Here is a 27,521-nt window from a genome sequence, read left to right on the forward strand (position 1 = left end):
TCTTCAGCCCACTTCGCCTTTTTGCACTCCTCCGTTCCGTTGCCGCCTTCAAGCATCTCGCTAACAAAATCTGCACGCATGCTTCGCAGGTCAGGAGCGATTCACTTTTCCAACCGAACCGCGCGATAGACAGCAACTCGCGTGCTCGGCTACGACGGCGAGGGAGCATCAGCGGTGCTCCGAGCCCCTAGTCGGGCCCCCTTCCCCGTTCCTCCTCTTCTATGAGGACATACTGCTATTCTGAGTTCTCTTCATCGCGAGCAGCGCCGGTTTCTCCGCCGGCGTCGTCCGCGCCACGCTTCTGCTCTTGATTGCGCCCCTACCAACGTGCCTACGCTTCAGCTGTCCGTCCCTTGGCGCCGAGACAAGACACGAACGGCTGCTGTTGCCCGTGACGACTGCTCGTCGCTACACCTCGGCTGCCGCGACTGTAGGGTTCCCGAATCACCGTCGCAGTTCGCAAATCGTCCCCGCCGTTGCCGCAGTACTCATCCCTCGGAGCCGATCTGCCGTCGTTGCCGCGAATGGAAAGCCGCGTACCGGGCATCAGCTCCCGCATCTCCTTCAACCAGCTCATCCTCCTCAAACGCACCTCCTACGATCCCGTCTTGCGGTTGAGGTGAGTGATCGGGGGCGCTCACTGGACGAGACTTCGGCCTCCGCATGGTTTACATCCATTGCGTCCATGTGACTTTAGAGCAATAGGGGAAAACTATTTGGGATCCACGTTCGCTGCGTGCATGCACCATACCGGTGACGACCAGTAGTCATAAGATAGCACGGCAACCGTTATTGTCTTGTTAGGGTTCACTATTGCCTTTAAATAGCCTCTTAAAGGAGCCATGAAGAGAAAACAAAAGTTTGTTTTATTCGAAAGATTAGGTGTTTCATAGTACCCCAAGCGCTTTCCCGGAAGCAAATTATGCTTTATTCACTGAGAAATAAGGCAATTTAAGCCAAAATTTTAAATCTCCCGCTAAAATTGCACATTTCGTCAAGTGAACAATGGCGTCATACGAGCCGGTCCATGAAACAGGTACTTAGTATGTCGACTCCATATAGCACCCACACGCGGGAGTCGACCGAGACGGCGGCCATTTTAAAAATACTAGTAAAACCTAGTGCACCCGCAGGCCTAGTCATGGAATCGCCTGATCCGGAGAACAAAACTCTCGCCGAGGAGCTCGGGCTTGCATTTAACAACCTCACACCACTTGAACGCTCAATGCTTCTAAGTGCACGAGAGGAAAAAGTTTTGGGATACGCGGTGGACGGGAAAGCGACCATTCCGCGATAGCCACAACAGACGAACGCCCTGCCGTCGGCACCGCTGCCTCGTCAGCCCCGTCGCGACGGACGAATACAGACTGATACGTACGTGCGTGCCGTATTTTCAATTTCAGTAGCAGTATCGCTTATGGCAGTTGGCCGGTGTCGTGTATGGAAAGCCGTTCGCTCGAGCTCTCTGCTCCGACCAGAAAGATTCGAGCGTCAATGCGCGGCGTGTACGGCATTTTTTTTCCCCAAGGTCAGAGCGCTTCGCCGAGGTTCGTCGTTAGGCAGCACATGAAAGGAGATCTCACCGGCGGGGATGTCGCACTCCCTCTACGATTTGCCCGTACTACATGGGCATTTCAAAACACAGCAACGAAATGTCATTGTAAAGTACTCGAACAAACTAAAGTTTTCAGTGGTTGTAAACTGTAAACGAGCTCGTAACGACAGCAGCAAACCAACACGACCTCCATACCGAAACCTGTGCGACGAGTGGCACTATCTCGTTGCTGCTCTGTGTTCCTTACTCCCCTTGTTTCTATTTTTACCTTTGCTGGTCGGCGATATGACGGCCAACCTCCTGTGAAGGGATTGCGATACCAAGCAAGGTCGCGGCTGTGCGTGCTGGGACGATTCGTTGGCCCCTAAGACCCTTGTACCCGAAAATTCGTCTGCGCGACGGTGGCGATGGCGAGATGTCGAGTTCGGCTGGCGGTAGTTTCGTACGCATTGGCATACACGCTTGCGTGTTCGTTCGGAACTTCAACCGTTTACTCCACCGTTCTTTGTCATAAAAAGAATGTGCAGTATGTTTCACGGGCATTTAGCTCGCTATGCAAACTGTAAGCCCTGCCTAACATGCGTTTGCTTTTGCCGGCCTCCGCCAATCGCACAGCATTCTCGAGTGACATCATAGGTTCTGTTGCGGAAAATGAGCTGGTGGGTCGCATGGTCATTTCCTTTTTTCCTAATTATGTAGCTTATTTGAGCGAAGTTTGCGTTATAAGTGGTGTCGTTATGGTTCTAACGAGGCAATATTTCGAATGAACCAAACTTGTGTTTTCTCTTCATGGCTCCTTTAAGAAGATAGGATTGATGTTTTTGTTGAAATATTAAAATAAACGTGTGCATGTTCCCTGAATTGTCTAGAATTCTCTGTTCCATCAGCCTTACGTTTCCCGGGTGGAGTTGAACGAACACTTCTGTCTGTATCTGTCCGTTTCAATGCGATTGCATCAACTGAGCGGGAACGCCATCCTATCGCTGCTTCTGGTTTTTCCAATGAGCATCTGCTTTTCCATCTTTTGTATCATTTTTGTTTCTTATGACCTCGGGGCCGCGACGGTGACGTCAGCACTTTTTTGTCATTAATTTCATCTAATCATTAATATGCTGTTACCACATACAGAAGGCAGTTTTTAATATTTTTTAATATCTAGCAGCCCCTCAAAGGGCTTTCTTGCACGCCACCCGAAACGCGGGAAAAGCAAGCTTTCGAGCCGGAAGGACGACATTACTCTCTCATCTCTTTTAGGGGTTAAGCCCCTCAGGGGCCCGGGCTGTCGGCGTCTTCTGTCGTCGTCTCATGTCATCGTAGTGATGGCACTAAAACACGGGGACACTCGTTTACGCGTCGCGCTACAAAAGAACGCGTACGAAAAGAATACACCGGAAAAGAACGCATCACACGCCTCGCGCTAGAGCGCTTCGTGCTTCAAGCAAGGCTGTATACCTCTACCCCCAACGTTTTCATCTCCGTGGGCAAAAACACCAAGGCGCCAAGAATAATTGCTATACACTGCATGTTTCACCCCTCCCCAGGTTTCGCGTTAGTGGAGGTGGCCCGGTATTTTTAAAGATTATATTGTTGAGGTGTGTGTGCAAAATAAGCATTGTCAATTGGATAACAGTGGCTTAGTTGCTATTACTGCTGTAGGGGCATTGCGGTGAACAGACACAAAAAAAAATACCTCGCGTATAATCCGCACCTCTACGTCACCCCCGAAAATTTCGCATTTTCGGTGCGGGTTATACGCGCGAAAATTCGGTATACACTGCATGCTTCACCCCTCCCCAGGTTCCGCGTTAGTGGAGGTGGCCCGGTGTTTTTAAAGATTATATTACTTTTTGATTATATTATATTATATTATATTATATTATATTATATTATATTATATTATATTATATTATATTATATTATATTATATTATATTGACACTGACTCTCCCCCTCATTAAACCATTTATCACCTCCTAATTAATAAATCGTGAGCCATAAAGGCCGAATATTTAGCTTAATATCTCACTTTTCGCACACAAAAAAACGGGGTTGGTTTCAAGAAGAGAGAAAGGTCATCGCCAACTACTAAATAAGCTTATCGCAACTACTCCGTTTGTACTGCCCTTTTCATTCCGCATGCTTGCTGTGGTGAAAGCAAGGACCGATGCTTAGATGCCTCCCGGTACTCCTGCGTTAGCTATTGTATATTGTATGGTATACTGTATATGTTTCGTAACAATGCGCAAAATACTCCCAAACAGCATTAAAAAGGCCTTATTATGTGGTGAGGATGATCATGATGATACTGTATATACTTCGTAACAATGAGAAAAATACTGCCTAAAAGCGTTAGAAGGCCGTATTTGGTGCATATAGCACGAAGTACCCTCATTTCCTGTTACGTCTAGGCATCGCAACGGCGAATAAGTAAACATAGTGTAACAAGAGTGAAGTGAGACCAATATGGTAGCTCTTTAGGCGCGATTAAGACGCGTAAAATCCAACTTGAATTCAGCTGTTTTTCGTTTCCCTAACCTGCCACAGAAGCGCACGAAGCGTTACGCCATTAATCCTAGTCAAATTAAGGTTCGCGGTGCCACAGGTTGTTAGCATTCTCTCACTTGTGTGCCCTTCTGGGTGTTGTAGAGGCTGGTTTAGCACTTCTCAGGCTTTCACCGCAAGGCTTAACCACAGGGAAAAAAATAAATGACTCGTTTAGGTGTCTGCAATCAAAGCGGACGCACCTGCTCCCCTGACTCGGTGGAAATGGTGGCCGTTGTCTTTCCTTATTTCTCGCCGCTGGTCCCCAAGCTGGTTACTTAATTTTTTTTTTTACACTTGGTAGGAGGATACCTATTTTTTAAGTTGCCTTGTTTGCTACTTGGTATGTCGCTTCGTGGACAGGTGGAGAGTCAGTCGATGAATTCGTCAGTTTGTTAGTTCATTGTTTCGCTTTCCCATCACGTTGTTTCTTTGTTTGGATATTAATTTGTCAGCCAGTTGCTTCGTTAAGTTGTTTCCTTTCACAATAGTTCCTCCTTACTCAATCACTTCCAAGCTTATTTGTTTATCGTAGCAACACATTGTTTAGTTAGTTGGCTGGTTAGTAAGTTAGTTAGTTAGTCAGTAAGTTAACTATTTGGTTAGTTGGTTGGTCGGTTAGTTGGTTGGTCGGTCGGTCGGTTGGTTTGTTTGTTGGTTGGTTGTTCGGTTGGTTGGTCGGTTAGCTTGTTAGTTAGTCAATCCGTGAGTTAGTTAGTTATTAGTCTGTTAGTTAGTTAGTTAGTTAGTTAGTTAGTTAGTTAGTTAGTTAGTTAGTTAGTTAGTTAGTTAGTTAGTTAGTTAGTTAGTTAGTTAGTTAGTTAGTTAGTTAGCTTTCATGGACACATTCCTAAGGATGCTTGCAGAAGCGACGTAACCCCATCTGCGTGACCTCCTCGGAATAACATTGCCGTATCCCGGGCACTTGAAGGGCCGATGGAAACGGAGACAAGGAAGCAGTGATTCCAGGGTGAAGCCGGGCAAAACAACTTCCGTGCAGGTCTCTTTGAAGTTCAATACCGGACACGGTGAGCGTCCTTCAAAAGTGCTCAAGATGGTGGTTCTAGCGTTCCATCATCTCCCGGCTCCCATTGCGGGTTTTCTATTGTCCTTGACGTCATCTGTGCCCACCGTCTGATGCCAGTATTTCCGTGCGAGAGGATTGCGACGACCGTGGAACGACAAGTGTAAGCACAACCACTTAAAAGAACCCCAAGGTGCGGCCAGGCGAATCCCGCCGCATCGACGAATAAGCAGAATGCCCGGCTTTCGCCATCACTTGCAAGTCACAGTGCACCGGGATTCGCGTACTCTACAATGGTGACAAGGAGATTAGGTATTATCGGGGTCTTGCGTTCGCTGGCTTGAGCATGTGCTGCCGCAGTTGTCATTCTCCGTCTTCCAGTCTTTCCGCTGCTGTATCTTAGCCGTGACACCGTGGCATCTGCACGTGCGGCGGCATCACGCATAACTATAGGGCGGATTTCGATACTTATGGTGTAACGGTCTGCACGTTGGACTTTGTGGTCCATGAGCCGGGGTACGAACAACGCAGAGAAATCGCATCGACCACGATAACGTGGAAATCGCACGAGGGAGCCAAATCATCTATCTTTCACGGGAATTAACGATGCTCATATGGGCCGCATCATACTTTGTAGAAGGTCGACCTTGCTCACGAGGATGTAAACAAATCAAGCACTAGTGGCAAAAAAAGAGAAAAAAGAATGGAACTGTCTCGGCATGGCGGGAATGCGTACCGCTTACTGTCTCCGCCACATATATATATCCGCAGTGGAGCCGGGAATCGCTCGCATCATGGCAGATACCGATAAGGACAACTCTCCCGCGCGGAAATAGTAACGACCACCGCTCCGCGACGCAAGAGGCAGCCAGACTGATAGGCCATGCCGGATCCTCGGTCGTGCACCGGCCCGTGATTTGTTTATAGTGGCGATGCCTCCGCTCCACGGGCACTCTCCCTTCATCTGGGGAAACACTGCGCTCCTTGTTACCAGTGCCAAAAGATCCCACTGCACGATTTAGCGTCCCTGACACCGGGTCTCAGCGCCTCCAGGAATGCGGTAGACGCTGCGCCCTCAGACGCGCTCTACAAGGCTCAAGCCATGGCAGCTGCTCGTGTTGTAGCTCGCCAGAATGAGGCCGCCCGAAAAGCATTCCATATACAAATGTGTCAGATTAGTTCCAAGAGTTATGATGGGCGTTAACATGCGCTCAAAAGCGAGCATTCTAGAATACTTAGTGGCGAAATTGTAACAACATCGCTTCCTGGACCTTGAACGTATTTTTCTTGCAGGCTGTCATGTTCTTTTTTTAGAGCGAAAGCTTTCGACCTTTATGTCTCATGGAAAACTTTGTAAGGTACGGCAAATTGTGAACTACAGAAATTAGGAGCGCGATGTGGGTAGCATACGCCGGAACATGGTTCTCCATTCTAGGAAAGGTTGACAGAGCTGGGAAATGGAAACACCAGCTCCGGAGAAGGGAAAGCAGTCCGTGCAATACGAGCAACATCGCGATTTTGTTTAAAGGAACACTGAAGAGATTTGTAAACATTGCGGGATTCCGAGCGCAAATTGTAGTCTGGAGTCTGTAGGCCATGTTTCGACAGCTCTCGCTGCGGTTCTGCGACTTTATTCACCAGAAAAATCAATTCGGCAGTCAACATGGCAGAAGCGCGGTATGGCGATTACTGAGATATCGAGAATGCCCATTCAACGATAACGTCAGATACCAAGCATGTTGTTTCACAGAACCGAAACCGAAACTTGTTTGAATGCTAATCTTGGACATCGTCCAATGCCTTAGCACCTTTGCCTGACGTCACTGCGGTTATTTGTTGCAGCCGCCGCAAGCCACGCATGGTAGTTTTTTTTCTTTAGGACTTTTTTTAAAATAAATACCGCCTTATCTCCCGGATAAACGATAAAAAGTGGGTTCATTTGAGCCAGTCTACGGAGTGCAAGCAAAAACGGGAGCTTTACAAATTCACTTCAGGGTCCCTTTAAGGAGCGGTCACACAAGCGCGACCATCGGCCAGTTCGGTCGTCCAACACCGTGTCGGTGAACTGTCGGCGGCCATGTCACACTGCACCGTCGCCGACCGTCGTCCAACCGTCTGCGTCGTCGAGAAATCGGTGGAGCGTCGTTGTCTGCGCGCCGTCGGCGGAATCACTTGCCGCACAATGCAGACGAGCGCTCGATGACCCACTCGTGCCTCGCCTCTCCGCCTGATATCTCCTTCTTTCTCTAGTCAAACTTGCTGTATCGTGCCGGTTCTGCCGTGGCAGGGGCGTAGGGAGAGGTGGGGGGGAGCTTACGGGGTTTCAGCACTGCCCCCCTAAATTTTGTCATGCTTCCATGACTACCATCTGCACCGGAAACCATCCCAGGATTTTGTCTAGAACCACGAAAATTCTGTCTGAAAAGCCCACCTGCACTTCCTTGACGACCCGTTTCCCTCCTGTTACGCCTAACTCTTATGTAAGGCCTTCATCCACTGAAGTGTTCTGCGAGCTCGCGCTCCGCGGCTCAATGGACGGTCAATCGCTGCTCAGAGCAAACTAGGGAGATTCGCAGGAAAAGCCGCAGGGCCTGGCTGCTTCAGTGCCTCCATGCAACCAGGGCTGGCGCCGAAACCGGTGTGCTAACGACTTTGTACTTCGTCCTCCTCCCCCGCCCCCTCAACACGCGCAAAATGACCTCTCGCTTCGCTGCACGAACAGCGCCGCAGCATGGAATTCGCAGGTAAATTCGTGCCATGTAGAACGGGCTTTCCGTATAAATGTACACTTTTTTTCGGTGACCAAATGTATTCTTTCGCTTTTTTCACCGCAACTGCTTATTTCGGCGTATTTTTTTGTGTGACAAATGTTGCTGCAATTATCCGCAGTATGCCACGGTTGACAAGCTGCTCGTGCGCAGCATATTGGCACAAAAGACGGAGGTGTTAAGATTTGTCCCTAACCATACGTAGCATGAGTGCAAAAATTAAGCAAAAAAGATTCTTAGATGACAAGCGACAATAAAATAAAACATCCACCCACAAGTTCTTTGTCTCCTGCTTTTCACGTTGATAACGTCCGCTCCGTGCTTTTTTAGTTTCATGTTAATGTAGTTGTTTACTTCCATGCTTTTTACTTCCATGTTTGCTAAGCATAGATGTTTATATTTGTATTACATTTCTCTATTTGTTCAAGTGATATTTCTTCTTATGAAGACAAAACAGAAAATTGCAAGCAGTAATAGCAATTCTGCTCCAATTTTAAGAACATGCGTATAAATGTTTTTACGAGATATTGTTTTGTTGTTCCTGACAGTTAATAGTTATGCATGTTTAGTTAATAGCTATTTAGCTATTATGCATATTTTTAATCCCTTAAAAATCATATGGAGGACGTCGAGGTGCAATCTCAGCACCACCTGCCCCCGAGCAAAATTTCTGGCTACGCCCCTGGTGGCAGGGTACGCAGGGTAGGCAGTCACGCACGCCAAATAAGGCAAAGGGAAAAATGTGGCACGTCATTTTTTATTCTTCTTGAAACAAGCAGTTTTTTTTTTTAATGTTTCCAAGATAGAAAGTGGAAAAAAATATTCCCGAACTGGGAGATCCGAAGCCACGACCTCGGGAAGTCGTGTGTTCGAAAAGTAGCTTAAGAGGGTTCAACGCTGGTTGGCAGCTGTCGACATGTCGTAGACGCTTGAGTCGCGGCCCGGGGGTTGAAAAGACGGATCCCTTCACCCCTAGTAGTCGGAGTAGTGCTGGCTACCACCTCAAAGCGCAGGAGACAATTACCTTAACATAAATACCGAAGAAAGTGGAGGGGAGCACAGCCCCGCCGGTTTCTGGAGGCCGCGGGTTCAGATCCCACCCGGGGAACATGTTTTTCTCAAATTTCTGACTATATCTTTCAAAAATTTCAAGACTATATCAGTTTAGAGAACAATAAACCAACTACCACCCTTTCCCCTTTAGGTTCCTTCGAGAGAGAGAGAGAGAGAGAGAGAGAGGGAGAGAGAGAGAGAGAGAGAGAGAGAGAGAGAGAGAGAGAGAGAGAGAGAGAGAGAGAGAGAGAGAGAGAGAGAGAGAGAGAGAGAGAGAGAGAGAGAGAGAATAAACGTGTTTATTGCGAAAAGCAATGGGGAGGAGTCCTGAGTCCAAGACCCCTTGAGCTGTCCCAGCTTCAACAGCCCGCAACAGCAGGCGCTGGTCAATGACCAGCAGGCGCTGGTCATTGAGGTCGGAGCTGATCAGAGCTCTCTCCCAAAGCTCGTGAGAAGAAATGGAGGGATTTCGCGAATGTAGTAGGGCATGGTCGCATCCCTCTACCATATGAAAGATTGTCCCGGGGGCTTCTTAGAAGCGACAAAGCGGGGAATATACGATGAGGGGCAATATATGACATTTAGTGCGATGGAGAAAGGTGTTTGTCTGGAGTGCACGGAGCTGCCGTTCTTCATCTTTCGTTAGGTGTTTATGCGGTGCTGGGTAGACAACACGTTCTCTAGTGTCTCGCTATTTCGTGATACGTGATCAACGGGGCTGGCCTATTCTACTCGCTTCCCGGGTCCCGGCAGGATAACTGTACATATCCTAGTGAGCTAGTAACGCTGTGATTGGTAGCCGAAGTCACATTCGCAAATTGTTCGCGATCAACCTCCGAATGCCAACTAAAGCACAAAACACCGGTGAGCCCAATTCCTTGTCCTGCAGTACCGTTCTTTGCGCGGGTTTCACGTTCAAAACTCACCGGCATTCGCACTGCAGGAAGCCGCGCTCAAGAAAGACGCAATCGCGACGGCAGCGGCCTTGTTGAAAGGCTGCACGACTCAGCGGCCGTAGAGTTTCATACTAAAGTAGTTTTTAGTATCAAACTCGATGTGAGCGGTGGCTGAGGGCTGGGCCATGACGGGAACAAAGCAACGCCGTGGCGCCACCTGTGGCGCTGAATGGATGATAACAATTTAAAGCTTATATTATTTGCAATGCATAAAAACAATTGATCATGCTTCGTAGTAATAACAAAGTAAAACGCGCGGTAAACAAAAAAAGGTTTTGTACACGTTCTTTTTTTTTCCGTGTTTGGCTTTACCGTGGTTCTAACGAAGCGACTTCATCCACACATTTAAAGTGCGTATTCATGCGACCGATGCACGTTGGCTCTGTAACATACAACTATTAAGTAAATTCCCGTTCTGTTCTCGAGTTTTCTTTTTTTTTTATTGTCAAAAGCTTCAAGAAAACCCACAGTTGGCGCTGGACTATTTCAGGCTTTGCGGGGTACGTCCGTGGGCGGCAAGTTGAATAAAAAGGCGCTTTTGTTGCCGTTCAACTTGTATTCGAGTATATAGGCCTTTTTTTTTTTTGTCTGGATTACAAATGCGTAATACGCTTGCAAAAAAAAAAAAAAAGGTTTGCTGGTTTCCGCTAGGCCCATTTCATTCCGGAAACCAACGCACTCGTGTTGCATAGTTCAGGGGAAAAAAATATTTGCCTGCGTAGAAAACGCGGGCTCATATGATGTTTGATCCTTACGTGTGGGATGTATAGCGGACGGTAGAAAGCGCCACTTGAAGTGCTATAGACAGACAAAAAAACGCAGTGAATTATTTGCATTTTTTCAAAATAATCTGCGAATTGAACAAGCAACCTATAGTAATATAAGTAACAAAACCATCTGTATTGCTTTTTTTCGTGAAAAACTAGAATGGAGCATTTATTTTGTACGCTACACTCGGCTAAGCTAACATTTAGTCGGTCAAACCAAATTACGGTGAAATTAAACAAACAGACGATAGGAAAATTATGTTTGCACTGGTCGTGGCTGCAAACGATGCCACATTCCCAATAAACCCTTTGAGAACTTAAGTCTTCGTGCGTGCTTTGAAGGCGAAAGTCTACCGATTGTCAGACTTTTACTGCCATATCGTGGTTTCGTCTCTTTCATCGCTTTCGTTGCTCCGTCAAATTACTCGCACAGACAGACTGCCGCAATTGGACACGGGTTCGATTCCAAGCCGTGGCGGCCGTTTTTCTGGTAGAGGCGAAAAGCAAAAACGCCCGTGTGTTCGATATTTCGGCGCACGTTAAAGATCCCTGGGTGGTCAAAATTATTCCGGAGCCCTCCACTCCGGCGCGCCTCATCGCCTGCGTTGCGTCGGTGCGTTGAACCCCACAATCAATCAATCATACTGCCGCTATTCATGCGGCATCTTCGCCACAGTCATAGCTCTTCTCCGAGTGCCCCTGTTTTACTCACGGCCCGTCACGTTCATATTTCACGCTGCACGCATCAGGACAAGTTTTTTTTTTTTTACAATCTGGCATGGTCCCAAACGATCTCAAATTTGTTAATTTCTGTCTGTATTTATACTTGCTATACAGCGGCTACCATTTTGGTACCTTTTGGGTTGACGGGCGAAAACTGCGGTAACGTTTCGCCTCAAATGCCTCGGCATCCAAGCCATTCTACTCGATCTTCTGTTTCAGTCGCTCGGTACGAATACCCGTACTGGAGAATTCAAACTGAGTGCGAACATGAGGGCGCCAGCCTATCTACGCCCGGCAGTGGGCGTAGATAGGCTGGTGATGATGATGAGGGCGCTAGAAATTTTTTTTTACTTAATAAATGTTTTGTTTCAAATTGCGCCAACGTTATCGCGATCGGTCTTACCCGAAGTTCGTAGCGTTCGGGATATAGCATTTAGCTTACAACCGTCTCGACGTACCCGGCATAAAAATTAGTTCGGTGCATGGCTTTTTTTTTACTTTCTTGAGAGTGATCAAACGTTCCGAAAAAGTAAGAAGAACGAACGAAAGAGTACTTCAACTCTGACATGGGTCCGAAATATATATTCACAGCTTCATTAAAAAGAATAAACGCGTTGAAATATTTTTTTAAAATGCTAATTGGTTGCGAAATCTCCAACAAATCTCGTATGTTGCAACGTTCAGGGCGAGGTGTGGCCATCACACGTAATTAGTAACCAAAGGATAGAATTTACTGGAAAAAACAGCGACCAACAAACGCTTATAAACGATGGAATAATCACTTGTTCACCACGATTTTTAGGTAATGTTAATTTGCTGGTCGTTTTTCCCAGTCGCAGGTGGACTGTCTCGATTGGAATATTTCAGGACGTGACCCCTTCTCCTTGCAATTACTAATCCAATGAAACTGTGCTCTCACCAACTGTAATAACGAAATATCACAGGAACAAACTATCCGGCCAACATTTGTTGGTTAATCGTCCGCTGTACGCGGCCAGGGTGAGAAGTTGAACGATATCTGGGTATTTTAAAGGCTGTAGTCCTTCTTGTCCTACTTAAAGACGAACTGTCTGTCTGTCCGTTTGTCCGTCCGTCTGCCCCACGATTCAGACTCTCTGACAAAAGTTAGAACAGTTCTTGAACGAAGCGTTTATACAGACAAACCCGTTTCGAACTACTAAACAATCGTAGCATACTTCATTCTTATCAATAGTGTTTAGCAAGAAGAAAACATTAAACCCGCTTAGGCAGAACGCAAATACATAAATGATACTAGCAGTGTTCTTTTAATCAAAAATAAGCGTTGGCTTGATTTTCGTGATATCAAATAAAGAAAACATGTTAAAAATGATACTTTGACCAAAAAAATTCGAAAAGGGCTCGCACACGAGCCTTGATCATATTTCGGCACTCACTATATGTCCAGCAGTAACAAAAGGTCCTAATAGATAGGCATGGCGCCAGCAGTGCGATGCGGGAAAATTGATTTTAGAAAACCTGCATCGCATTTAGATTGAGACGAGGGAGACAGGAAGGCAAGAACGCCCGAGGTGGGCGGGGGAAAGAGGTGAGCCAGTTATGTAGCAGGGGCTGCAGTAGACTGTCGTCTTTTCACAAAATCTGCACGAAAGAGGGGAGAGAAGCAGACTTATTTCTTTTTAAATTCTGGCTTTCGGCGTGGTAGCCTAGGGCTTTTTTGGACATACTCTTCGTGCGTGAGATGACCCATGCGACTTTACAGATGGAACTATCTGTACAGATGGAACCCGAAACTGCACTCCTGCCCTCCCTCCCTTCCTCCCTCCCTTCCTCCCTCCCTTCCTCCCTCTCTCTCTGTCTGTCTGTCTGTCTGTCTGTCTGTCTGTCTGTCTGTCTGTCTGTCTGTCTGTCTGTCTGTCTGTCTGTCCGTCGGTGTTATAGAAAACTTAGTAAAGCGAAAAAGACAGCGAAGACAGACCAATATTTCCGCGTTCAAGTAATCAAGAAAGCCTATCGTCTTTAAATAACCCCGTGCGGGCTTCCCCGCTCACAGCGGGAGCTTCGCGCTCAACCGAAAAAAAAAACGCCCTGCAGAACTACGTCTCTCCTTGCGTGACTGACGTCTGTGCTGCATGTTACACGAGAACGCTGTTCCGACAGCGTCAGCAAGCGCGATAACAACGGGCGATAGGTACGGCTTATGTATACCCGCGCTCGTATGTATACCCGCGCTCGTCTTGCACCGGGGAATTTTCCACTGCATTTGTGTGCGTTCTCATTTCAGCCGTTGTGAGTTAGCGGGAACATGCCTCAACAGATGTTCGGGAGCCTGTTACTAAGTCGTTGCATTAACAAACGATGTCCTTTTTTTCTGTGTGGAGGCCAGGGGGGTGCCCTTTTGTGGACGCCGGCTACGTGCGTGAACTCAATCAACAAACCGCGCGACACAATTCGTGTTCGGATGTTATCTTAGCCGAAATGCAGCGAAAGTGTCCGCGGAATCAATAACGATTTCCCAAAGTGACTCTAATCGATTACCACTACCATTGGTGTAAGGAAATAAAGCATTCATAGGCCCATACGCAGGTGGCTGTGTTCAGATAAGGACAGCAAAAGTGGTGCCATGAACATTTTTTGTTTCATATGAAACTTTAATATTGTGTAGAACACTGTATCGTCACGATGGAACCGGTATTATTTTAGTGAGAAACACCATAGTTGATTTAACAAAAAAATATTTAGAACACGATCCGGCTGGGGTATTTTCCACATTGCTTGGTGTGGCAACTTTGGGGACCTGTAACACGAAGCGGAAATTTTTCCAAATGCTCCTAATTTCTTTTACCAAATATTTGCAAACTTTTCTGCTCGATTAGGAAAAATCCAGCTTGCCATGTTTATATTGTTTGAGAAAATATTTCTCAAACTTAGTAGCGAGCGCAATGTCGTTCAAAAGTGCACTTCTAAAAAACATTTTTTTACACATAGGCCTAAAGGCTAAGGTGTCAGTTTTTTAGATTGTTTACCAGGGGGTGCTGAACACTTTATTCATAGCCTACTCATTGCTCTCGACAGAAACATTTTCAAAATGCGGTTTCGTAAATTGCGACAAAAAATAAAAATTTGTAAAAAAGGGCCACCTTTCGACGTCATTTAAACAAACAATGTTTGTCAATTTTCGCGATATTTACTCGAAATGGCACTCAATAACTGAGTACCCTAGAAAGCTAAACTTGTGTTGCATTATTTTTGTTCTAATTTGGAAAAATGAGGTCACATTCAACACTTTTTTTAATGTCCAATCAACAGTTCAGTAGAAGTTCGCAGTAAAAAATACGAACAATTATGGCTGTTTTTACAAAAATGACGGAAAGAAAACTCATCAGAGTAATCATATTTACTCATTGTTAAATTTCTTAATTGCGAAAGGCATTAAAATAATTGCGAGTATTTCTAGCTTGTGTCTTCTACGGAGTAAAGTTTCCATTTCAACAATATTTTGTTATCTCCTTGCCTTAGCTGTGTCATAAACCCATCCTTTACGTTTCTGACGCTGAATGATCACGCATAATTAGTAATTTATCCCATTTACAAGCCAGTAACTACGCTGCTGTTACTGAGAATTTTTGACGTGCGAAAGTCTTGGTTAAGGTGTATCTGCATTTTACCTGGTACATGCGAAGTTCTAACTGCGAAACACTTCGAAGGACCCTAAAAGTGCTGACAAACACCGGTCGTAACCTTCGATTTGGATGTACGGAAATATTTCCCGACTAATGGTGAAGAATACCATTGACAGCAGAAGCAAATAAGTGTGTTCACGTGCGTCGCGATGTCAGGAAAGACTACGACGAATCTGTGCGGGAGCACAGTCCTGATTCGACCCATGCATGCTTGGGGTTGGTAGAAATCAAGCGAGCGCTTGAAGCGCATGCACCGATATACGCTTTAATAACGTATATAAATTATGGTGGTGCCGCAAAATTTAAGAACAAATATCAGTTCGTCGAGGTGCACAGCAGAGCATGCAGGGTGACAAAGTGTCTTTTCTCTGCAAGCGAACATGACAAAAGTGCATACGACGGTGTGGAAGGCCTTGGAAAGCATCCCGCTGCTGTGCATAATTTGCGTTGAACTTCAAGCGAAGTCGCACAAAGTGCGAAACAGTGAAGAATCTCTTCGTGCTACAACTTGACAATGGCCAACTCACCCAATTTGGGGAGATCAAACAAAAGAAAAGCAAAAATGCCTTGCCCGTACTCGGCATCCCGCATACTCATGTAAATAGCCAAATAAAATGAAAGAAATCGAATGTATACTGCATCCAACTCGGACTCGGAGTGGCAGCGACGGTTCTGACCAGTGTTTGTCTACACTTTGAAGGTCCTTGGAAGTAGAACACTGTACCTTGCCGCTAACAGTGAAATGTGCAAAGCACAGGCAGTCACATATGTAGTGGGATAAAAGTTTATCTTTCTAAGAACTAAATGACTTTTTTTTTTCAGAAAGCAAATTAATTTAGTATCCTCGGAAGCCTCAAAGTCGGACAATGAAAAGACGAAATTTTTCGCAGTTATAACTTCGCATGTACCAGGTAAAACGGAGATGCACCCTTGACCATGACTTTTGCACGTCAAAAATTCTCAGTAACACCAGCGTAGTTACTGGCTTTTAAATCGGATAAATTACTAATTGTGTGTTACAAATCAGCGTCAGAAACGTAAAGTATGGGTTTAGGACACAGCTAAGGCAAGGCGATAAAGAAATATTGTTGAAATTGCAACTTCACTCTGTAGAAGACACAAGCTGGAAATACTCACAATTATTTTAATGCCTTCCGCCACTAACAAATTTAGAAATGGGATAATGTGACTACTCTGATGAGTTTTCTTTATATATCAATCATATTTGTAAAAACAGCCATAATTATTTGTATTTTTTTACTGCGAACTGCTGCTAAACTGTTGAGTGGACATTAAAAAAAGTGTTGAATGTGACCTCATTTTTCCAAATTAGAACAAAAATAATACAACACATTTTTAGCTTTCTTGGATACTAAGTTACTGAGTGCCGTTTTGAGTAAATATCGCGAAAATCCAGAAACATTGTTTTTTTGTAAATGATGTCGAAAGGTGACCCTTTTTCCCAAATTTTCATTTTGTGTCGCGATTTACGAAGCCGTATTTTGAAAATGTTTCTGCCTAGAGCAATGAGAAGGCTATGAAGTGTTCAGCAGCCCCTGGTAAACAATTCTAAAAAACCAGGCAGCTTAGCCTTTAGGCTAAGCTGTAAAAAACATTTTTTTTTTCGAAGTGCACTTTTGAACGACATTGCGCTCGCTACTAAGTTAGAGAAATATTTTCTCAAACATTATAAACATGGCAAGTTCAATTTTTCTGACACCAGCAGAAAATTTTGCAAATATTTTGGAAAATAATTAGGAGCATTTGGAAAAAATACCTTTTCGTGTTACAGGTCCCTAAAGTTGCCACACCAAGAAATGTGGAAAATACGCCTGCCAGATCGTGTTCTAAAATTTTTTTATTAAATCAACTATGGTGTTTCTCACTAAACTAATGCCAGTTCCATTGTGAGGATATAGTGTTCTACACAATATTTAAGTTTCATCTGAAACAAAAAATGTTCCTGGCACCACTTTGGTTGTCCTTATCTGAACACACCCAGGTGCTGGTGTTTTTCAAGTTTCGCTGGACTTTCCGGAGGCCGGAACTGATATTTATTCATACTAAAAGCTCGTTACCTAGACCCGTTAAAAGTCCGCCATCTCAGTTAGTATTAATGAAAGTTCGAACTAATGAAAGTGAAGAATATAAACAGTGCGCTGCGATTGGCCAGCAGTAGGGCATGTCAACATTTGGATGGCTGAAAAAGGTCATCCGTGATGGCTCACGGGTGACGGCAACAATGTACGCTTCACAAGTGCCTGCATCTGCAGCCCTCGACACGCAAGCTACAGCATCGCTGACCCAGCCAAGATGTTCTGGCACCCAGAGTACCCTGCAACAGCAACCACCGATCGTAGACGCCATTTTCATCCTGCAATGCAACTGCAGAGGGCTTTCGAACAAATTTGCAAATATGAAAGCCAAAATTCACTCTGCTAAACTTCAAGTGTGGGCGCTCATTTCTCAGGAGTCATGATGATGATGACGATGATGATGACGACGACGACGACTATTGGTTTCCCCTTTGAAGCGGGATGATGACATGTCATCTTACCAAAAAGGACTAATATAACCATGTTTTACACTCTTGGTTTAATACTAGCGCTGCTTAGGGCAGGCACTAAAGCTTATTAGGCCCGAAATACTTTCTTTTCCCTGTTACAGGTGGTAACTGTCCTAGGCAATATTCCCCTCTCTGCTTTTCGTCCACCAGCATTCTAATCTTTTTTTCGTCCCCTCGACAGCCTTGAAGTTAACTTCCTCTCTGATACCTTTAAATCCTAGGGCTTCTGAAAGCCCAATATTCCCTTCATGTAGATTTGGATGGATACCCTCATATTCTAACACTATGTGCCGCATAGTTTCTGTTTCTTTTCCGCAGACCACACATACTCCATCATTTTGTGAATACTTCCCCCCAAAACTCTTAGTTCGCAGGCAACCTGCTCTAGCCTCAAAAAGCAAAGCACTGCCCTGGGAATTATCGTAGAAATTTTCTTTTCCGATGTTCATCTTCTCAGCCCCGTACATCTCTAACGACGTTTTAGCTTCCATTTTTTTCCTCCATTTATTCGTTTCAATCTGGCTTGCCTCTTTTTGGGTTACCTTGGCTGTTTTGGATTCCCCACTGTTCTTTCCGTATTTCATCGTTAGCCTTCCAGTCTTTCTTAACCACTGCGTGTCCACGCTTTTCAAGTATAGGTACCTAAAGACCTTAGCTACCCACCTTCGTTGATCCATTGCCCTCAACCTCATCTCAAAGCATATTTTACTCTGAGCTTCTCTAACTTCAAACGACGCCCAGCCCATATCTCTCTGAACTGCTTCGTTAGTTGTTTTTCCATGCGCGCCTAAGGCCAAACGTCCTACCGTTCTCTGGTTTACTTCAAGGCCTGATAGAACGTCTGATTTTAAGCAGAGTACAGCATTCGCAAACGTGAGACCCGGAACCATTACTCCTTTCCACATTCCTCTTACTACTTCATATTTGTTATACCCCCACAGAGCTCTATGCTCCATTATAGCTGCGTTTCGCTTTCCCTTAACCTTAAGTTGTTCCTCGTGAGTACTTAAGTAGTTATCCCCTTCGTTTATCCACACTCCCAAATATTTATATTCCTTCACTCTAGGTAATTCGCCTTGCTGGATAGACACTACGTCGGTGGTAGCGTCATTGAAAACCATTATTCCTGATTTTTCTGCACTGAAATTTAACCCGAGGTCAGTGGTTTCCTGGCCGCAAATATTTATTAGCGGCCAGACAAACAAACTATGCCTTCTCTGCCCCCTCCCCCCCTTCATAAGTTCTCATACTCCTTGCATCCCGAATAACCGCACTGGTAATGCACCTGGAAAAGCGACAGTATACATCATCAGAGGTGTTCCTCAAACACCAATCGACCTTCAGAAATGGTGTAACCAACAGCAAACGGTGGTCGCGGCTTTAACAGGCCCAGCCAAAACACCCTTCTTCTTGTGTCCATTTATGGGAGGCTATGCAAAGCACGTCTTAACCTAACTTGGCTCCACCACCTTAGGGCAAACGTAGCCACGCACTCCCATAATCGTAAAAGAGGACTTTAACGCCCCACACATTTTGTCGGGATACGAGTCCGACTCCAAAAGAGGCGTACATGTTCATGACACTTTCACGGACCTGAACTTTTACTTCATCATCATCATCATCATTTATTTTTCCCTTAAAGGCCTCTTTCGGGGTATTACATAATGGGGGGGGGCAAGATCAGTAAGGAGGTTCATAAAACATGGTTATAAAACACACGATTGACACACAGAAACACAAAAGGCACATTTTTTACATTTCAGGCGGCATTGACACATAAACATACAAAGGGCCTAATTTCCACTTGTTAAGCGGTAATTGCTATATAAACTGTGGGAACGCGACCTTAGCGCGTTCCGTTTGGTTCGGCTTCGCCACGCCGCTTGCTCCTCGCGGGAACTTGCTCGGCAAGACGTCGGCGAGGGGGATCTACCTCCTCGCCGTAGGAGTGTCTTTAAGCCGGCGAGCGCGTGCGGGATGCGAGCTGCGGGGGGAGTTGGAGCTCGGGAAGCGAGGCGAGAGGACGTGCCTAGCGACCTCCTTCCTTCGAGGATCGGGCAAAAAGGAGGGCGACAATGGCTGCCATCGGCGTCCCAGCGAGGCAAACGCGAGCGCGCTGAGGCGCCAACGGAGATGACTGTTGTCGCGGTGAGTCGAACCTCTCGATTCCCTTACATTGCCCGGGCGAGGAACTAGATCCTCGCCGTCAACCAGCTAGCCTGCATGCTCTTTGGATGTTTGTTATTCAGTAATAAATGTCAATGAGCGAAAACACTTGTCGCTTCCTTTGTTCCGTCGAGCCACGGCCCGCCGCGGCTGGCGCGGTACAGCGCGCAGCCGCGGGGTGGGGGCAGAGAGCTTGCTAGCTGGACGAAACGAGAAGACGAAGACGGATTAGTCTCTCTCGTCGCCGGTTTTGCTATTGCAGGGAAAAGTAAACCAATCTACTTTAACCCCTCTAAACCCCACATCTGGCGCCCAACGTGGGGCTGGCTCTCGGAACATGGAACATGTCTTTGTTCGGTGTGAGAAAAGTTCTTTGTCCGAACCTGACAAGTGTTACTGCTAGCGTGAATCAGATCGCTAGCGGAGGCAGGCGTACCTTCTTGAGAGCGGAGTGAACGTTGCTACATTGTGCTAGAACATGTGAGCGCCGAGTTTTCTCAGTGCGCCGTTTAGGCGGGACGTTTCTGCCGCGGCAAATTGAGGCACTGAAATTCTGGAAGTCCAGCACCCATGACGCGCTAGGGCATAAGGCCCGCGCTGTAATTGCAAGCCCGAAGTGAGCGAGTACGGAAGCTGAGTTGTTTGGCCCGATTTTCTTTTCTCTGCTGTCTCTTTTATCGACTCCGGGAGTCGGGGCTCTTCGAGCCGTGTGGCCAGGGGCCACGGGTGCCGTATGGGCTGTCTGGTATTGCGGCTCGGCACCGGGCGTTCCGACATCGCGAGACGCGATGGGCGCCGCCGCTCATTAAGCTGTTTGTATAGCAGCGAGCGGGTAGGGCCGACGACAAAGCCGATGTCTCCTTCACGGCTTTGCGAATGGGGCAGTAGAGCAAGCCTCTGGGTTGCCGGTCGTTGTCAAAGATGCGTGTTGCCCGAAGGCTTTTCGGAGCCGGCACCGCGTGGGAGAGGGCACGATCGAGGAGGACGTGGCTCGGTAGCAGACGGACGGGAAACGGCCCCTCTTCTCCACTGAATGGCGGGGTGCGTGTCGTCGGAATGCTTGTTTTAAGTGGTTCTGCACGTAGCGGGGGAAAAAATCTCCTTCGCCTCGAGAAAGTGAGTTTTTGTGCGCTGTCGGAAACCGTATTTTGACAGCCGCAATTGTTTAGCGTTGTGCCACGCGGCCGACGCTGAGAAGTAGCATTTCTTCCTTGCCTGACTTCGTGGCTTGCGGGAATGCTTGATGTCATACGCAATGCGAGTTGAGTCCCCCAGGCTTGCTTGCTACGCGATGTCTTTGCTGCCACCTGCTGCTCCGGGTCTACGAGCGTTCCAGAGCTGGGGACCACTGGCGGCTGCCCTGGCGTGGCAGCTACTTGGAGGCGGCCTAGACGCGGCGCCGTGGGAGCTCCCTACGGCTGGTGTCTTCCTCCATGGAGGGCGTGTTGGTGCGGGCGGCGCCGTCGTGTGCTTCATGGCTTGGCGTCACTTCGGTGCTGGGCCGCACTTTGCGGTCGGGAGGCTCCTGGGCCTGCTGATACGTCCTCGGCGCATCCTGGCTGAGAGCAGCGGCTGTACGGCGGTCATCTGTCAGCGCAGTCGCTACACTTGCTCGGGCTGGCTTCAGCCCTACCCTTCGAAACCCTGGCCTGCTGTCTTCGGCCAGGGCTGGACGGGACCTGCTGATCCTCACCACCGACTGACAAGAGCGCCAGTGCGAGCAACGATGCTCGTGTTGGCCTGAGCTGTGCTGCGCTACGTCGAACCTATGGCTGAGAACTCTGCGGCCCCCGTTGCATTGGGCCAGCTGATGCCTTCTCAGCGGGTCTTGACGAAAGCAGCCCCTGACACCGCTGTCGACGACAAGACTGCATCTGTGCATGACATGCGTGTTCGAACAACCTCGGTGTTACCTGCGACACCTGAGCGTAAGACTGTGCATGTGGCTGACGATGCCTGCTTGATGACGGCGAGTGCGAGGACAGCTACAACGCGGGGGCGAACCTTCATGTTCTGTATAGTTTACGAACATTGCGTTTACATGTCCCCGTGTGCTATTCTTTCCACCGTACGGAAACGTTTAAGGTTGGAGGGATGTGGGAACGCGACCTTAGCGCGTTCCGTTTGGTTCGGCTTCGCCACGCCGCTTGCTCCTCGCGGGAACTTGCTCGGCAAGACGTCGGCGAGGGGGATCTACCTCCTCGCCGTAGGAGTGTCTTTAAGCCGGCGAGCGCGTGCGGGATGCGAGCTGCGGGGGGAGTTGGAGCTCGGGAAGCGAGGCGAGAGGACGTGCCTAGCGACCTCCTTCCTTCGAGGATCGGGCAAAAAGGAGGGCGACAATGGCTGCCATCGGCGTCCCAGCGAGGCAAACGCGAGCGCGCTGAGGCCCCAACGGAGATGACTGTTGTCGCGGTGAGTCGAACCTCTCGATTCCCTTACATTGCCCGGGCGAGGAACTAGATCCTCGCCGTCAACCAGCTAGCCTGCATGCTCTTTGGATGTTTGTTATTCAGTAATAAATGTCAATGAGCGAAAACACTTGTCGCTTCCTTTGTTCCGTCGAGCCACGGCCCGCCGCGGCTGGCGCGGTACAGCGCGCAGCCGCGGGGTGGGGGCAGAGAGCTTGCTAGCTGGACGAAACGAGAAGACGAAGACGGATTAGTCTCTCTCGTCGCCGGTTTTGCTATTGCAGGGAAAAGTAAACCAATCTACTTTAACCCCTCTAAACCCCACAAAACAAAGTTTGAAGATAAGCATCGCAGTGAATTAGGTACATAGTGTTGGTTCTATAAGCGACTGCGCAACGAAGAAAAGAGAATAAAAGTCTGATTAAGTGCGGAAAAGATTGGTTAATTGCTGCCGAAATTCCTGTGAATCGCGCTCATTTACAATTGCATCGGGTAGGGCATTCCAAGCCTCAATTGCAGCTGGTAAGAAAGATTTGTTAAAGGAATTAGTGGTGCCATGTAAGCGCTGAAAGCTGTGGGTGTTAAAAAGGCGCCGCGACGAACGGTTTGGGGGTATCAGGAGTGTGGTGTGGAGGTCCGGGGAATTAAAGAAAAGCGAATGGAAGAGACAAAGTCGAGCGATCTTGCGGCGGAGTATCAGTGCGGGGATTCCAAGGGAAGCTTTGATGTTGCTGATGCTATGGTGAGGGCTATATTTGGAACTTGGAAGCGATAAAGCGAGCGGCGCGGTTCTGCACAGTTTCGAGGGAGTTGATTAAGTACGCTCGGTGAGGGTTCCAGATGGATGATGCATATTCTAGTTTGCTCCTGATGAACGTTTCATAGGCGAGTTACCTGGTAGATGAAGGACATGAGGCAAGATATCTTATGATGAAGCCGAGCGATTTGGATGCATCAGCAGCAAGTTTTTCGGGGTGTTCGGACCATGATAAGTTTTTTGTGATGAGAACTCCCAGATAACGGTATGATTCTGTTGAAGAGAAGGTGAGAGAGCCCAACGTATATGCATTGGTTATACTGGGACGTTTTCTTGTTATTTGCATGAGTTTGCACTTATCAATGTTTAGCTTCATTAAATTAAATTCATTAGAAAGCACCACCTTTCTATTTCATTAAGGTCGTGTTCAAGTAGTTCTGCATCGGTGTTGCATTCTATCCGGCGGTACAAAACGCAGTCGTCCGCGAAGAGGCGAATGGATGATGAAATTCTGTTAGGCAGGTCGTTTATGAAAATTAGGAAGAGTAGGGGAGCTAGTACCGAGCCTTGAGGAACTCCGGAGATAACTGAGTGGTGGGATCCGATTACAGTGAACTGGGAGCGGGTAGTAATAAAAGAGCGAATCCATGATAGTACTAAGGAGTCAAGGTTAAGGCTAGAAAGTTTTGCTAGTAGGCGCTGATGGGGAACGCGATCGAAAGCTTTAGAAAAGTCCAGGTAAATGACGTCAGTTTGAACTGAAGAGTCAAGGTTAAGGTGAAAATCAGTAGGGAACTCAAAAAGTTGGGTTTCACATGAAAGCCCGGCCCGGAATCCGTGTTGTTTGGGAAAGAAGAATTTGCTGTTGTCGAGGTAACGCGCAATTTGGGAATATATTATGTGTTCTAGTAATTTACACTCGATGCATGTTAGCGAAATAGGGCGAACGTTGCAAGGATCGGAGTGGTTGCCTGATTTCTAAACCGGAACTATTCTGTTAAGTGTCCAGTCGGTCGGAAGTGCACTGGTAGCTATCGATTGGGCAAAGATTATGTGCAAAATCTTGCTAGAGGTTATTTTGGTGGCTTTGATTATCTTGCTCGTTATGTTATCGCATCCTGAAGCACTTGACACCTTTAAACTATCGATTAACTTCATTATGCCTTCGGGAGTAACGGTGACGGGAGGGACTTGAGAGAAATTATAGCCGGAAGGGCGGAACTATCGAGGTCGTGTTCGCGGGTAAAAAAGGAAGAAAAATACTGGTTCATGACGTCGGCGCGCTGCTCAAGTGGAACATGCAAGCCATCTGAGTAGGAGAGGAAAATGTTATGGGTAGAGTTGCTTTTTGGTTGTAGGATTTTCCAAAATTTTGAGGGCTTGGTTTCGAGAATTTTTTGTAGGTCATGGTGGTAAAACGTCTTCTTCGCTTGGTTTAACTGATTAATGTATTCGCGCTGGCACTCGAGATATTTTTCCCATTTTGAAGGTACTTGTGATTGTTTAGCTGCTCGAAACAGGCGTTTTTTTCTGTAACAGCTTCCTGAGGGAGTTGGTATCTACCGTATCTACCTTCCCTTCAACTCGGTCTCATGCACCCGACCTTACGAGGTGGCTTGGCCCGGGAACCCTTCCTGGAATCCGGAGCCAAATTCTTGGTCAACCGACCATACGCCAATTTTGATTGGCCTGCGCGTGAAAAAGTTGCAAAAAATTCGTCGCCTGGTCAGAATTGTTCACTGGGACAAAGTCCACTCTGATGAACGAGCTTTTTCGCTAACTGCGGAGAACCTCATTTCTACGATGCAGTCCGTCCTCAAAGACTGCATTATACGTACCACAGTGAACGAGGATCAGCCGACGCCCGATATGCACCTCCTTAAACTCCGGGCAGAGCGCCGGCGCCGCCGAACAGAGATCCATGCTAATCGCCATTCGACGCAACTCTACGCTGGTGCCACAGCAAACCGTAACGCGGCACCAGCTCGATGCTACGAGAAGTTGTTATGTCGCCGGTAGCATGACTGGTGCGCTGGTCTTGGCTCTGATACTCGAAACAAGGCCTTAGGGAGAACTGTCCACGCCATGGAGCGGAGTGGCAGCCTGATTGACCCATCAGCTATAGCATTCGCCTCGCTCTTAACATCAGCCAAGAAGCATTGACCGACAGAGCGACGGTGGCTTTCGTTCTAAACTACCGATAACTTCCGTCCACCCCTTCATGTGTTGACGTATCGGACGTCTCAGGAATACCCGAACCATTTAGGATGGCCAAGCTCATCGCGGCCATTGAAGAATCAAAGACACGCTCTTCTCCAGGGTATGAGGAAATCCCGTATGAGCTATTCAAGAACTTAGAGGAGGAGGCCTTGGCAGTACTACTCTACCCTTTGAATGATGTATGGGCTTAAGGTGTCATTCCACCCGAGTGGGAGCACTCAATGGTAGTGCCTATTCCCAAACTGGCAGAACCTCCCACGAGTATTAGTGCACTTCAACCCATTTCCTTGACCCCCACAATATTCAAGATATTTGAACTAATAGTGGCCAATCGATTATCCTTGTGGCTGGAGAACAACAGGAAATACCATGCCGTTCATATCGGATTTAGACAGCACCTGGGTACAGAGGATGGTCTGTCTGTTCCAGCCGACGATATCTTGCATGTTTCACCCCACAGCCACCTTGTGTTATCTGTGGCGGCCACCGACATTTCCAAGGCTTACGATAACGTGGACCACAGGACAATACTTAGAAACGTGGAGTCTTTGGGGGTTCCACTGCGTGTAACCAAAGTGGTACACTCCTTCATGTGGTCAAGGACGTTTTCACAAGTGGACGTAAAGTCTGTTGGCCTGTTCGTATCTAACCGTGGGGTACCCCAATGTTCCGTGCCAGCGTCTCTATTGTTCAACATCGCATTTGCACCATTTGCATGGAAGCTACAAGACTTCCCTCCTGCGAGATTTCTCATTTACGCGGACGATATGTCCCACTGTGGTCTACAAACCGAGATCTCGGCTTGCAGTGTCGTCACCTGCAGCAAGCCCTCGATGTTTTTCATGCCTTCGCGCAATCAGCCGGTCTGGCAATTTTGGCTAAGTTAGCCTCCAATGTTAACTATCAGCTTAAAATTGGTTCAGCCACAATACCAGCCAAGAAAGAGCTGCGGGTACTCGGACTTCAAATCCGCCAGTCGTGTTCGGGTATCCATTGACTCCGGAAGACATGGAATGATTCCAGGTCGATTTTGCACTTGATCTGCCGGATTACCACTCGGTGTGGAGGAGCCCGCACGGAGGTGCTTCAGCGACTTGTACGCGCTGTTTTACAGGCACACATACTCACCAGGCACAGTTTCACAAACTCATAGTACAAGAATGGGCGAATCTTGAGGCCATAAACAGAGAGGCCATACGCACCATCCCGGCGCTTCCTCGTCTCACCCGATTCCTATCTTACAGGAGCACGCCCAGCTCAATACTATCAAAGAGCTTGCAAATCAGCGTGAAGAAGAAAGAAAGCTCAAGCGTTTTTATACACCTGTGGTCGGAGCACTCCATTCCCATTTCTGTAATGAGTCTCGCGTGACTTCAACCATAGACAACCTTCCACCATGGTGCTGTACAGCAATAACAACCAACGAAGCTTCGCCGCCGTAACCAGACAGCGCCAAACTCGGATACCACGGTCCCTGAAGGTTACTGCGCATTGTACACAGACGCAGCTCTTGTCCCGCCCGGAGGACGGACAGCTTTCGTCAGTGCCACACACTCGAAACCTAAAGGCTCTCGCTGTTATTCTACCGACACGCCAGACCCGCTGCTACTAGAACTCCAGGCTGCATATGACGCAATCAAAGCTGCAAGTGCACTCCCTCACATCAAGGGGGTGCATATATACACACTCGTTTTCTCCTACATCTGCATGCATTCTTCGGGAGCAGGAGGAGGGGACCGAGCCAGGTGCGAGTGCGAGTGCGGAAAATAGGATAGGCAGTGAGCACGCGGTGCAGCAGCAGCCGTGGTGCAGGAGAGGTTGAGAGAACGTGGCGTCGGCGCTCGGCGCTGCAATAGAGCCGCGGGAAGGGGAAGGAGCGTGACGCAGCATCAGCGGGAACGCGGAAGAGGGAGCCGAGAATGCGGCGTCGGACCCGACACAGCAGCTCCCGCTGCCAAAATTGTGGCCACAGCCGGACGGCAACACGCCGCAGTTTCGTGCATTCCGTCAGACTGCGCAACGGCAAGTCGTATTTTACTTCGTTAATTTTTGTGGCCAAAGAAACTGAAATACCTTGATCGGGTTATTCGCCTTCGGGTAATTCGACCCACTAATTTATGTATTTGTATGGGAAACGGCCAAACTTAGGACACTGGGTTTAATTAAGGGGATACAGACGCACGCAACGGAGCCAGTGCCTCGCGCCGAGCTCTTAGTCGTTTGTTAGTTTTTGGCTTTACATCGCCTCAATTCAACACCATTTCAAATGTTTTTTTTTTATTTTTGATTTAAAGAACACTTCCACTGTCATTTGTGCGCACGTTTTTTTTTTTTGGTAAACAATGTTGGCAGGTAT

General features: G+C 47.5%; 1 protein-coding gene across 1 annotated transcript in view; it reads left to right on the plus strand.

Annotated features, from left to right (window-relative positions):
* The first annotated feature begins 486 nt into the window (after window positions 1-486).
* LOC144169662 (excitatory amino acid transporter 2-like) overlaps window positions 487-27,521 on the plus strand; it is a 110,637-nt gene continuing 83,602 nt past the window's right edge. The window contains exon 1 of the mRNA XM_077698933.1: window positions 487-619. The gene's annotated coding sequence lies outside the window, so the exon portion shown is untranslated. The remainder of the gene's footprint in view (window positions 620-27,521) is intronic.

The sequence above is a fragment of the Haemaphysalis longicornis genome, unplaced genomic scaffold, assembly GCF_048455015.1.
Source record: "Haemaphysalis longicornis isolate Haplotype H1 unplaced genomic scaffold, Haemaphysalis longicornis Haplotype H1 scaffold_2, whole genome shotgun sequence".
In the NCBI taxonomy this organism is placed as follows: Eukaryota; Metazoa; Arthropoda; class Arachnida; order Ixodida; family Ixodidae; genus Haemaphysalis; species Haemaphysalis longicornis.